This window comes from Pteropus medius, unplaced genomic scaffold, assembly GCF_902729225.1.
Source record: "Pteropus medius unplaced genomic scaffold, Ma_sr-lr_union100, whole genome shotgun sequence".
Lineage (NCBI taxonomy): Eukaryota > Metazoa > Chordata > Mammalia > Chiroptera > Pteropodidae > Pteropus > Pteropus medius.
The window spans coordinates 1,787,484-1,800,236 of NW_024352785.1; positions in this window are offsets into that span (position 1 = coordinate 1,787,484).

Sequence of the window (12,753 nt, forward strand, 5' to 3'; positions counted from 1 at the left end):
ATGGATATTAACATAGACAGCTGGGAATATTTATCCATCTTTAATGAACAATCATGAAAATATATATTTTATTAATTAATATGATATTACAAAGCAATGGTAGTGCTATCTTACAGTTCTTCATATCAAATCCAGAATGTTGTATTTTTACTCATGTCAGAATACAAACAGAGCAATTTTTTTCTGTTGATTTTTCCAGTAAACACTCATATCTTCTGTTTTGAAAGCTGTCAAAATTGACTTGACATCAAATTGTTTAGATAATATATTCCCCAACATTAATTTAAACTAATAACTTTACTGTATTTTATTTAATATTAACTAAACAGAAACTTCTAAATGATATGGATAAAGAATAAATATAGCATGTAAGTTATTGATTACAATATGAATTTAGCCCTTAGTGAGCATGTCCTTGAGAATACTGAATTTAATAGACGTTGGAGCACAGAATAGCTTTATTTTCTTATCCCTAACTTATTTCCAATTGATAGATAATATGATACCAAAACTATGAATATTAGTTTGTGTAGTGAAATATAGTTGAGTTGCATAGTGAATAGGAGCACGCTGATGGATTTTATTGTGTACAATGTGGTATAGTTTTTCTCTTTTAGTTATTTAACTTGAAAGCCATCACAAACATGCAAATACTAAAAGACTTGAAACATTACTAAATGCTTGTCTCTAGTTGCTAATTATACATTTAGCTTAAGCTTGATGCAAGTTATATTTCTCCTGAGTAACCAAGTAAGTATACAGCATGGAGGATCACTTACTTTTAAAAAGTGACGAATTGAAATAATCATTTAAGTTTGATAAATGTATAACATGTGAAGTCAAAGGCCATCTAACTGAATATGAATACTAACCATGACAGATTCACCATTTAAAAGCTTTATAATGTAATAATTTTTGTCATTTGCTTAAAAATTTAGTAGTAAAATATATGTGCCTTGTGTGTGTGTGTTTGTGTATAGCCACAATAAGCCACTTGAAATGTCTACACAATTATAAAACTTATTATCATTTGTAATGTTTATTTTTGTATCATTCCATTTGATTTCACTATATTGTGCTATTGTGCGCGTTTTATAGATGTTGAAGTCCTGATCCTTCCTTTGTGTTCTGCATTGTACATGGAATAGTTACATTAGGTAATTTGTATATACTTGTTCTTCTTATGCCATATAGTTGCCTGCTAAAATTATACATTTAATGTCTGCTTGAGCCATTAAGTTTTGTGAATGCTATCTTGTTGAAAGTTATTATTATAATAAGTGGATATTATCCTATCATTTCCATCCCTGAATAAAGGATATCATTATGAGAATTTTCCAATGGATGATCTAAAGAAAAAGTTTGATTATTTGTGTTTGAAGGAAATGCATAGGGATTTGCATTCTCAAGTGATGGGTTTCACTGATGTATTAAATTGTATCTTGCTTTTGCTTTATTTGAGATATTATTTTGGTCTCAAAAGAAAAGCAATTTTCAAAAGTAAAGTAAAAAATTATATCAACATTAATAGGTATGTGTTGTGTTTAGTAGACCATTCAAAAACCAATGACTTTATTTTCCAGTGCCCAGGGATAAAGGAGGCAATAAAGTACATGGCAATGATTTCAATAATCTCACATTCAAAAAGCTAGAAGCTTAGAAACCAAAATCTAACATGATTATACACATATTATCAAGAGACATTATACATTTATCTTTAGTTCTAAAGTAATATTAATGCTCTTTGTTTTTAAAGTCTTAAGTTCACATGGGTATTTTTGTACCATATTCCATAATACAGTCAGTTGTTTAATTGTGAGATGTCAATTAGCAGTGCCCTCTTAAACAGAAACATCAGGTTTAACTGAACTTACATTTTTGCACTTCACTTTTGCTAATGACCTCACAAATGGGTCAAAAACTAAGTGAAACATCTACCATATATTTGAATTTCAGTTGTAGGTATAGAAACAACAGTCTCTTAGTCAATATTTTCCAGAATTTAATCATCGAAATGGATAGTAGCTCTGCAGAAATTCAGTAAGTTTAAACACACACACACACACACACACACACACACACACACACACATTTTATGGTCAAATTCATTGGGAAACTCTTGGTTAAACAAAGGCAAGTGAATCTCTTTACAGCAAGAATTCTCAGATACTATTACTGCAATAACTTAAACTGTTTGAATCCAAGATATGCATATATTAGGTAAGGTATTCCAAAATGAATTGACCATAGATGGCATTTTTCATGGACTATCATATAAGAATATTACTCTGGAATACTTAAAGAAATAATATAAAGACTTTTTTATTGTCTCTAAATCCAACTGGCACTTTGAAATCATATCTTATTTAAACTCTCATTAATATTTATCACTTTTTACCACTTTGGTTTCTAGGACATTTTGCTTTCCTCCCCATTTATATTCTTTCATTCACAGAGGAAAGCAAATATGGGCATTTTTTTTTAAAAGACAATCCACCAAAAAGCTAATTCATTATGAAAGCTTCCTCCCCCTTCCTTTTTCTTTTGATGTTATATTTTTTAATAATCCACAATTATGTTTAGGAGTTCACACAAACACAGAACACTGACTTGAATAAAATGCATAAATTTGTAGCAAAGCTTTGTAGTTACAAAACAATAAAAATTACCAAAGAATGCACAAAATTAATATTTATTTCACCTTTGTGTCATGTTCCTGGATCCTTCACAAATGTTATATGAGGAAAAAAAAACAAAAGCAAAACAAATGAAAAACTCAAATCAGTATCACTAATGTCATCAAGTAGGGAAACAATAATTTGGTTTCACGATATAAGACAAAGCTCTTTTTCTCTTACAAAAATGGAGCGAAATGAACTTTTATTCAAGTCTGATGCCTAATATCATATGAGGAGAGATACTTCACTGGGAGGTGAAGTTCGAGATTACAGAGGTCCCACAGTTTGAGATTACAAAGGTCCCCCAGAGTACTCATTCTCCTGTGAAATTGCCTCTTTACATCAAGATTGAATCAGGGGTCTGAGAATCCCCCATGTATATGGTAAAACCACCATTTCTTTTGATCCTTAATGCTCTCTGTTCCAGAACTACAAACTTTCTAAAGATCCCTTCATAGAAGACCATAACTAGAATTGATTATCATATCCCCATAAGAAACCATCAGACTTAATCCAAATGCTCTCTGTATTCTCATTTCTGTCAGCATCCTAAGTAGTTCAAGCCACTCAGTTCTTCCTTAATCATCTAAATTCTTAAAGACACAAGCTCTATACATCCACTGAAGTGACTCATTCTCTCACAATATAAACTCTTTCAGTATGACCATTGAACAAAGAAAATCCCCTATAGTCTCCATGTTTCCCAATGTTCCTTTCATTTCTTGTTCTAACTTCAATCTAGATTTTACCTGAGGATACTAAAGTAGTCTTTATTTTACAAGAATGCATTTACTTGTGTCTATCTTTTATTCTTACTCTTTTCATTATATATAATACTATTCAGATCAGATTTCTTCCCAGCTTAATATCCTTTAGTGGCTTCTTGCTGGGTGACTATATCAAAAAGTTTGAATGGTAAGTACATATTGATAGATAGACTAGATTCAGACTTACTTTAGCTATGTTAAACAAATTTTGCTTATCTAAATGATTCACTGAAAAATCAGTACGGTAAGGACTCACAGTAGAGAGATCAGAATCACAGTAGAGTTGTCCCTAGGTATCCTTTGAGGATTGGTTCCAGGACCCCCATGGATATCAAAATCTGTGGATGCTCAAGACCCTTATATAAAGAGGTGTTATATTTGCACATAGGCTTCTCATGTCCTCCTATATACTTTAAATTATCTCTAGATTATTTGTTCTACCTAATACAATGTAAAAATCTGTATAAATAGTTGTTACACTATATTATTTAGAGAATAATAACGGGAAAAAAGTCTGTACATTTTTAGTACAGACACAATCATCGAAGGCTTAACTACATCAGCAATAACATAATTTTATTTTTTTGAATATCTTGATTCCCTGTTGGTTGAATCCACAGATGCTGAACCCATAGATATGGAGGGTCGACTTTACAAGAAATCTAATTGTGAGTTTTAGGGTCATAGAAATCTTTGCTAAGTTGTAATTTAAAATGTTAATGAATACTTTAAAATTATACGCACCTCCTGGAAATTTAACAATTTCCTATCAGGCCCATATCTACATGAAGTTGGAGCAGTCCATCATATCACCTTGTATAGGATACTTATTCCTGTTCATTCACCTAAGCCAGAGTCATCACTTCAATCTTAGAGATAGAAATGTATTTGATAAGGGACAGTATATAATCCTCAGATATAAACAAAACTGTTATTTCTCATCTTCAGACTTTTTATCTAGCAACCTAGTCTATCTCTCCTTAACTAAGGGCTGAGGAATTGAACTTAGTTGTTTTCTAAACCTACCTATAGTTATACTCTAGGACTTATCCATCACTTGCTATGACACTTAAAATAGGATCTAAATTCTTTACCAATGCCTATAAAATCCAACTAAATCTAGCCCTGGCTAGCACTCCAAACACGTTTATTATCATGTTTACCTTTCCTTAGTATGTACCAGGCACCTTGGCTTTCTTTCTTACCCTCAAACACACTGTGAACTCCCTGGTTTCAGAGTTTTGTACACTCTATTCTTTCTGTTATAATGTTCTTCCTCCAGAAATCCACATGGTTTGCCCCTCACTCCACTGAGTTGTGACTCAAAGTCAGTTCCTCAGAGAGACCTTCTCTTACTAACTATTCTGAACGGTCGTCCCACTTCCCTCTACGTTGTGCTGCTTTCATTTTTCTTTACAACAATTAGTAGTCTCTGAGAATTTTTCTTTGTTTATTTCTTTGTTGTTTTTGTTGAATGAATAAAAAATGATTTATGTAATTAAGTGTATATTTATCTAGAATGTCAAAAATATGAAAAACACTTAATAACAAATCTCTATTAAGCTTTCAGTTTAACTGGGAAAGCTCATAGATTTTCTGTTGTTTCACTTCATGTCATCTAATGAGTATCACAGCTAAGTGTTGCTATAATTAAAAAGCAGTTTTAATGTATGTAACCAAAGTTGTTTACCCTACCGGCTTAATCTGACATGTTAATAATTTCAAATTCATTCATTTAAAATGGAAATCAGCATTACATTTAATGAAATCAAAAGGTTATTGGGCTTGAAAACCTCAAAGTAAATGAAAAATATTGCTAAGTACTAAAAGAATGAGCACTCTTAAGAAGGAAATGTATGTTTTTTTCCTGATGTCTGTGCTTTCGATTGAAGTGTAATTCTTCCTCTGTCTCACCTTTGGGGAATCAAAAATGAGAACTCAACAGGAAAGAAAAGTGTGAAAGTGTATGTTGTTTGTTCTTGAAAACTTATTAAATTCTGAGAGAAAACAAGATTCAAAATAATTGAAAATGCTTATTTTAAATTTATCTTGTTTCTACTAGTGGATATTACTATTGACAAAGTAAAATGTGAAATTAACAAATAATATGATAGATATTCTTGTAATATGTGCTTCTCTCTCTCATACACACAAAGATGTGTGTTTAACAAATATAATGTGTATACAAAGACACAGTTTTCTGAATTGCCAAAAAAATGTACCATGGATAAAATTACGAATAAATTCCATGAAGAGAGCATAGTTTTTGAAAGATTTTGCTCCAAGGAACAAGATTATATTTTTGACTGACTAAAGAGCCTGCTGCTGCTGACCTCAATGAATGAATGAGTAGAACTATGTATTTGAAGTCATTACAGATCACTGGTGTGTTAAACATCAAATGGAGATAATCTTTCTTTTGATTTTTTTTTTTTTGGTATCTTCTCCCTTAGAACAACTGTGTGCATCTACCACTGCTTCTCTTCCTAACAGAAACACTGACTATTCTCAGGCAACACTAATTTTACTGTGTGTATGAGGTTGGTTTCACTTTCTCCGATTGGTCAAGACTGCCCCTAGTTCATTTAATAAATACTATACTTCAGCTCTAACACTTGACAACTAAAAGCTCTTTTCCATCCTACTGCAATTCCACTAGATTTGTATTCCTATCTTAATGTAGGTAATTGCTTTACAAAACCAAACAAAAACATACTTTTTTTTTTATGAACTATAACATTTGAATGCTGAAAAAATTTATTTTGCTTTTTATGGTTAAATATACCATAAAAGTTAGTAGAGTGTTGTTTCTTTCTTGTTCTGAAACTGTCTAATGCAATATGGAGGAAAATGTGAATTAAACAATAAATATTCTTTATTTAATATACTTCAAAGAAACTTAGAAGAAATTAAATTAGGAATAGAAATACTAGATATGATACTTAGCTATATATTAATATTTTATTTATTAAAATGCCATTATTATATTTCTAAGATGAGAGAATTTATAAGGAACATATAAGCTGTCTGGTAAGAATGTGTTTTCTTTAATAGGAAAACTGTTATAGTGGTATTAGCTTCCTTCATCTTACCCAATTATTTGCATGATTTCCCAGCATATTCTTTCCAAGTACAAATGAAAGAACCTGATTGCTTTAGTTTGAAGATGCATGGAGGCATTAGTGTCACCTCAGGGTATCTCAGGTCCCACAGGCATGGCTTACTTCTCAACATTAACCCAACAATTGGATCAATTTATCCCCGGGCCTTTCTTTCACTTGTACAGATATAGAAAACCAATTTTTTTATTGAGCTAAATAAACTCACAAGAGATTGCTGTAAAACACATTATGCTAATAAATTCTTTAAATAATGTGTCTCTCTTATTCTTTATATTCTCCTTGGAGAGATGAATAGTAGACCTTTTCACCTTATCCTCCATGTCTCTTGAGTTCTTTATTTTTTTTCTCTTGGATACTCTGTGTTTTATTCTGGTTAATTTCTTTAGATATTTCTCCATTTCATCAAATCTCTATCTTTAGTATTGTCTAAATGCTATTTAACATTTCTAGCAGTCATTCTAAGAAAGCAAAGCCATTTGTTAACTCATTTTCAGATGCATTACTTCTCTCCCCTCCGCACATTCTCCTGCTGAGTTAAGCACTATCTTTAATTTAAATCCATTGTTTATTTTGACTTCTTTGTTGGATGCTTTTTTATCAGCTTTATTATAGTATAAATGATTTATAATAAATTGCACATATTAATAATATACAGTTTCATACTTTTTAGAAATAATATTAAAATTTAGAATAGAGTTAGCTTTACAGAAATGTTGTAAATACAGTATAGAGAATTCCCATACACCCATATCCAGTTCCCACTATTTCTTTATCCTGCATTAGTATGGCAATTTTGTCATTTTGGGCTAGAGAATTTTAATTTGAGGGATATTTGCTACCTTGGTATCAGATGTTAAATAAAACTAGCCTTATGACTGAAATACATAAGATGATTTTGAAACCTGAAATACGCATAATGTCTTGGGTGATGTTGGAAAAATGATCTGCTAGGAATGGCAGTGCCCGGAAGAGTTCCATAATAAAATAAAAATGGTTTATATAGGATCATGCTGCCTGTGGAGTAAAAGAGAGAGAGAGATTAATGAGCAGGGAGCCTCTTTCTCTTTAGAACTGTCTTTGGAACTGCATAAGGAGTTACTGGATTCTTTTGCCATTTGGACATTGTCCTATAAAGAGTCCTCGATTGACAAACAAATTGCTGCTTGGTTTGTGAACAGCAGGTCCATGGACATTTTGTTTGGAAGGCCGCCACTCTGGTCAGAGAAGATGAAAATAAATCAGCTTCGTAGCTGAATTACATGCTCTTTTCCTAGCAGTGATGGAAAAGTTGAACAGTGGAAAAAAGCCCCTGTTTGGGTTTTTATTGGGCAGTTGCCAATGACCTGGCCATATGGCCCTGCAGGAAGGCAATAGAAACCTGGCCTACAAAGGGATGCCCATATGGGGCAGAGCGCTATGGAAATCACTGTGGGAATTTGAGGGGTGCATTAAAGTAGGGCATGTCAATGCCCATCACAAGAACTCCCTTCCAGGTTTGAAAGATGATTGGAATTAACAAGCAGATATCTTTGCATGCTCATTTAAGGTGGCCACCTGGGTCCATTAAATGAATCGATGTGGAGGTACTACAGTAATACAGAGATGGACTAAACGTAGACATATTCCTTTAACACCCTAGGAAGCATGAGATGCTAGTAAGAACTGTTTTATCCACCAGAAAAAGAGACAGAGACTGCAGATGGCTATATGACATATTCTCTGGGGGAAAGGCCCAGATCATAGCTGGCAAGACAGACTGATGGTGGTAGTGCTCGGAGGCTACAAATGGGTTCTGACAGGAATAGGCACTGACTCTGGATGAGGTCTTGCTTACTCGGTGGTAGATGCAAATGCTGAATGTTATGAAAGAACCGGAATAGAAGATATTGCATCGGTTTGGATGGCTGACCATCACTTCTTCAGACCGAATAACACACTTTGCAGTCCATAATGTTCAATGGTAGGTAGAGAGCTAGCCTCAGGGTACTAGTTTGATAGATAATTGGAACAGGCAATTAAAACATTGATTGTTTAAAACAGAGTGGAGATAAAAGCATAAAGGGCTGGCTTACATGCCATTATCGGTGTGTGCTCACACTCAGCATGAACAAAGGAGTGTCCTTTGGATACTTTATCTGTTTTTCTGCTGAATCTGTGAAGAGGGAGTGGGGAAGCTGTGATATTCTTTCTTTCTCACCTATCTTCAACTTCTTTCCCCGCTACTTGATGTGATAGTCATATGACCCGGTCTGAAACTACAAAGGCTAGAAGCAGGAATAATTACTAAGCAAGAAATTGTAACTATGTTTTTTAACCTTTATGTCACACTTCTAAGGCATAAAGGGGCAGGATGTGCCTTTACCACATTTGGTAAAATTGAGGCTAACAAAGAATGCAGCTACATTTCCTGGTGGTAAAGATAGCCCACTAGGTCCTCGCCTGTGTAACCTAACCCCATGCAAACAGGAACAGACTGAGGGGGAGACACTTGCTAGACTAGTATTGCCATCTGCAAACTAGACCAGCTCAGTGGCCAAACCTAATGTCCCTTCCAGAGATGGAAGAGTTGGGTATAAATGGAAAGAAGGAGGAATAATAATGATAAAGACATAAATTAGTGAGTATGTAGTAAGAGAAATCCAATATTACTTTAACACTTGGAAAGAGGCTCAAAGCAAGAGATGATATTTTCTCTTAGCTCAATTATATCAGATGCCTGAAAGGATGATGCTATATTTGTGGAAATCATTCCTGTTTCTTGAACCTGGCAAGATTGAATGGAAACCTGCAAACCTGAGTGGCTTCTCCTTGGAAGACATTTTTCATATGATATGATAGTGTACTAGAATGATTAGTAATAACTGCATAAGATTCTAGTAATGTGCCGGTATCTTTTGCCTTGTGTATCACTGTTGTAAATGGTCCGTGCTGTAAGAGGTCCACAGGTGGTGGCCTGTGAGATAATAAAAATATATATAAATTGGCTTCTGGCACATTCTAAAACCTTGTAATTTCCTGCGTGATAAGAGCACAAGGAGAATCCTTTGTTCTAATAAAGTGACTCTGGGTGGGCTCCTGAATGGGTCTTGAATGGGGGACTGGTCACCTGAAAGAACAAGCCATTATTAGAAACTTGGCATTTTCAGCCCTACCCATCATCCTCCAAAGAGGGGCTGGGAGTGGAGTGAATAATTATTAATGCCCATGTGAGGAAGCCTCCATTAAATCCCAATAGTAGGGGTTTGGAGAGCTTCCAGATGGTTGAACACATCCAGATTGGAAAGATGATGTACCTCAACTCTGAAGGACAGAAGTTCTTGCCCTTGGGACCCTCCCAATCCTCGTCCTATGTATTTCTTCATCTGGCTGTTCCTCTGTACCCTTTATCATCCTCTTTAATAAATTAATAAATGTAAGTAAGTGTTTCCCTGGGTTCTGTAAGCCGCTCTAAGAAATTAATCAAACTCAAGGAGGGTGTCGTCAAAACCTCCCATCTATAGCATGTTGGTCAGAAGTACAGTGACAACCTCGGCTCGTGACTAGTGTCTGAAGTACAGGGGCCAGGGAGTGGAGGGAGTGCTCTTGAGGGACTGAGCCCTTAACCTGTGGGGTCTGAAGCTATCTCCAGGTAGATAATGTCAGAATTGAGTTGAATTCTTGAACACCCTGCTGGTGTCTGAGAATTGCTTGTCAGGGTGGGGAAAAACCTCGACACATTTGATGACCAGAGGTGTCAGAAGTGAAGTGTTCTCTATTAAGTTAAAGGAGACACATAAGGAAGAAAGACATAGGAGAGAAGAACTGGGTTTTTTTCCTACACAGAAGGTGGAAGACTGGGGTTTTTCCTTTATACCTACACTACTAAAACTTTTCCCCTTTAATTTCACAACCCAAAGTTTTGTGACTAGATTTAGTTACTTGTATTCTAAATCTGTTCTGTGCAATAACATAGACATTAGCCAAATGTGACTATTTAAAATAATTAAAAATATATGAAATTTGAAATTTAATGCCTTATCCAGCTGGTCCTATTTCACTTGCTCAGTTGCTGCACTTGGCCTGTGCCTACTGTTATGGATAGTACAGATAGAGAACATGTCTACATCTCATAAATTTCTCTTGGACAGTATTGTTCTAGAAAGTAGTGGCTAATTAAATTAACTCTCTTTTTACTCACAATAAACTTAGTAAGACTTTTCCCTGACATCCCACTTGCCCCATAGGCTCTGTACTCTCCATGTTGGATGAATCTCCTCTAAAAGTATATTTCTGTCTTTTTATGCACTCTTAGGCTCTCTTCTCCTAAGGAACCAAGGAGATTTGACTAGGAATTTGCACCACCTACGTCTTTACCACTTTCTAGGCAGAGCATTGTTGCAGCTATAGAATTAGGGATAAAGCAAGATTTTGCTATTCTGTGACTTTGAAGGGAAATGTTAAGTTGAATAGAATGTATGTGTTGACATAAAAGATACTGTTCATACACATTTTGCCATTGTTCTCCAACTTGCTGCCACTAGACCTGAGCTTTATTTCAGACTGCTTATGACAGAGTTTTAAAAGCTTTGATTCTGTAGGTGCAGCCCTGTGTTAGTGATAAAAATAAGTCTTAATATTTTTTTCCTTGCTTTATCTGTTTTTTTTTTTTTTGTTAGAAACAGATAAATTCCAGAATTCCTACGAGATATTCTAATGGAATAGCAGGTTGAACTGCCAGCCTTGTCAGTATTACAAGATAAAAGCATAATGCCATAAATCTATATATCAAATGTTGTGTTGTAAATGAAACATTATCTACTCCATGTAAAATCAGCTTCTCAGCCCTATCTTTGAGCTGTTTTTCTTTGATTCCACAATGTCAGTGAATGGTTTAGGTAACCCACTCCTTTCTCCCTGAGTCTGTATGGACAAATTATTTCTGCACTGTTTTATGAAAGAGATATTAAGGTATTGGTTGTAAAGAGAAAAAGTATAATTAAACCTTGATAAAGTTTTTGTCACTCTGACTCACAGAAGACAGCCTTGTGTCTGACTTGTCTTAAATCAACAAAAATGAGCTAAAGATTGGTGATTTTAAAGATCAAGAGGAATATTAGAGCATGGAGACCTGAATGCTTTCAGATCACTTAAGGAGTTATAGATCGTAAATTTGTTATGGATTATATGAAGCCATACTCATTGGCTCTGAAACTTGATTGTTTATGGAGTCACTTACAATATCAGAGACATGCTAATATCCTAGGAGAATCCTAATGCAGTAGCCTTTGGAGAAATGTACCATTGTGTCTGCCTGATTGAGTGTATCACACTGTGATTTGCATTTATAGCTTTTTTTTTTAATCTCTTTAAATTAACTGAATAAAAATAAAAGTCCTTGCCTACAAAGTTAAGATAACTTGCAAATGAAAGAGTAACAGTTTGGTCCTCTAACCTCTCTTTGTTTCAGAATCTTTTTTTTTCTCCCTAAACAAACTTTGACTTATAGATAAAGTTCATGACTTAACATATAACAGACCTGAAAAAATATGCTTCACAAAAGAGTGACAATAAAAGTAAAATCTGTGACTGAAAGCAATAAAAAGAACAGAAGGGAAAAAGTGTCCAGGTATGGAGGTGTTGGAGGATGAGAGAGAGATTCAGAAGGGAGATTTTTGGTCCTTCCAACCTAAAGGCTATTGTGAATTTAAAAAGTCAGGAGATAAATGTTAAACTTCACATGGTAATTAAAATATTAGAACTGGATAAAGCAAACAGAACAATAGATATCAAAGTAAAAAGAGAAGACTACCAGAATGAAGAATTAAGGAAAATCAGATTATGCCAGAACAAAATCAGTTGTTAAGCCAAGGTTGTGATATCTAGATGTTTCTCTGTGAAAACTGACCAACCATTGGGACCTTAGAAATCCCACTGAGGCATCGAAGTCCAATATTGTATTTCTATAGGTCTTAATCATTTTTAAGCTATGGACCCTTTTCAGGGTCATGTGCTCTTTTTCCTGAAAAATGAGCTAGACTCACATATATATATTTACTCCTATATTTATTCTATGTTAATACCCTCTGTGTTTGTTTTCCAGCCTTTGCTCTTCTAATTCCAGTGAGCAACATTTCTCTATTATATGTAGCAGTCCTTTGTCTTGACGGACATGTATTTGCAGTAAATAATGTATTACTCTGAGGGTAA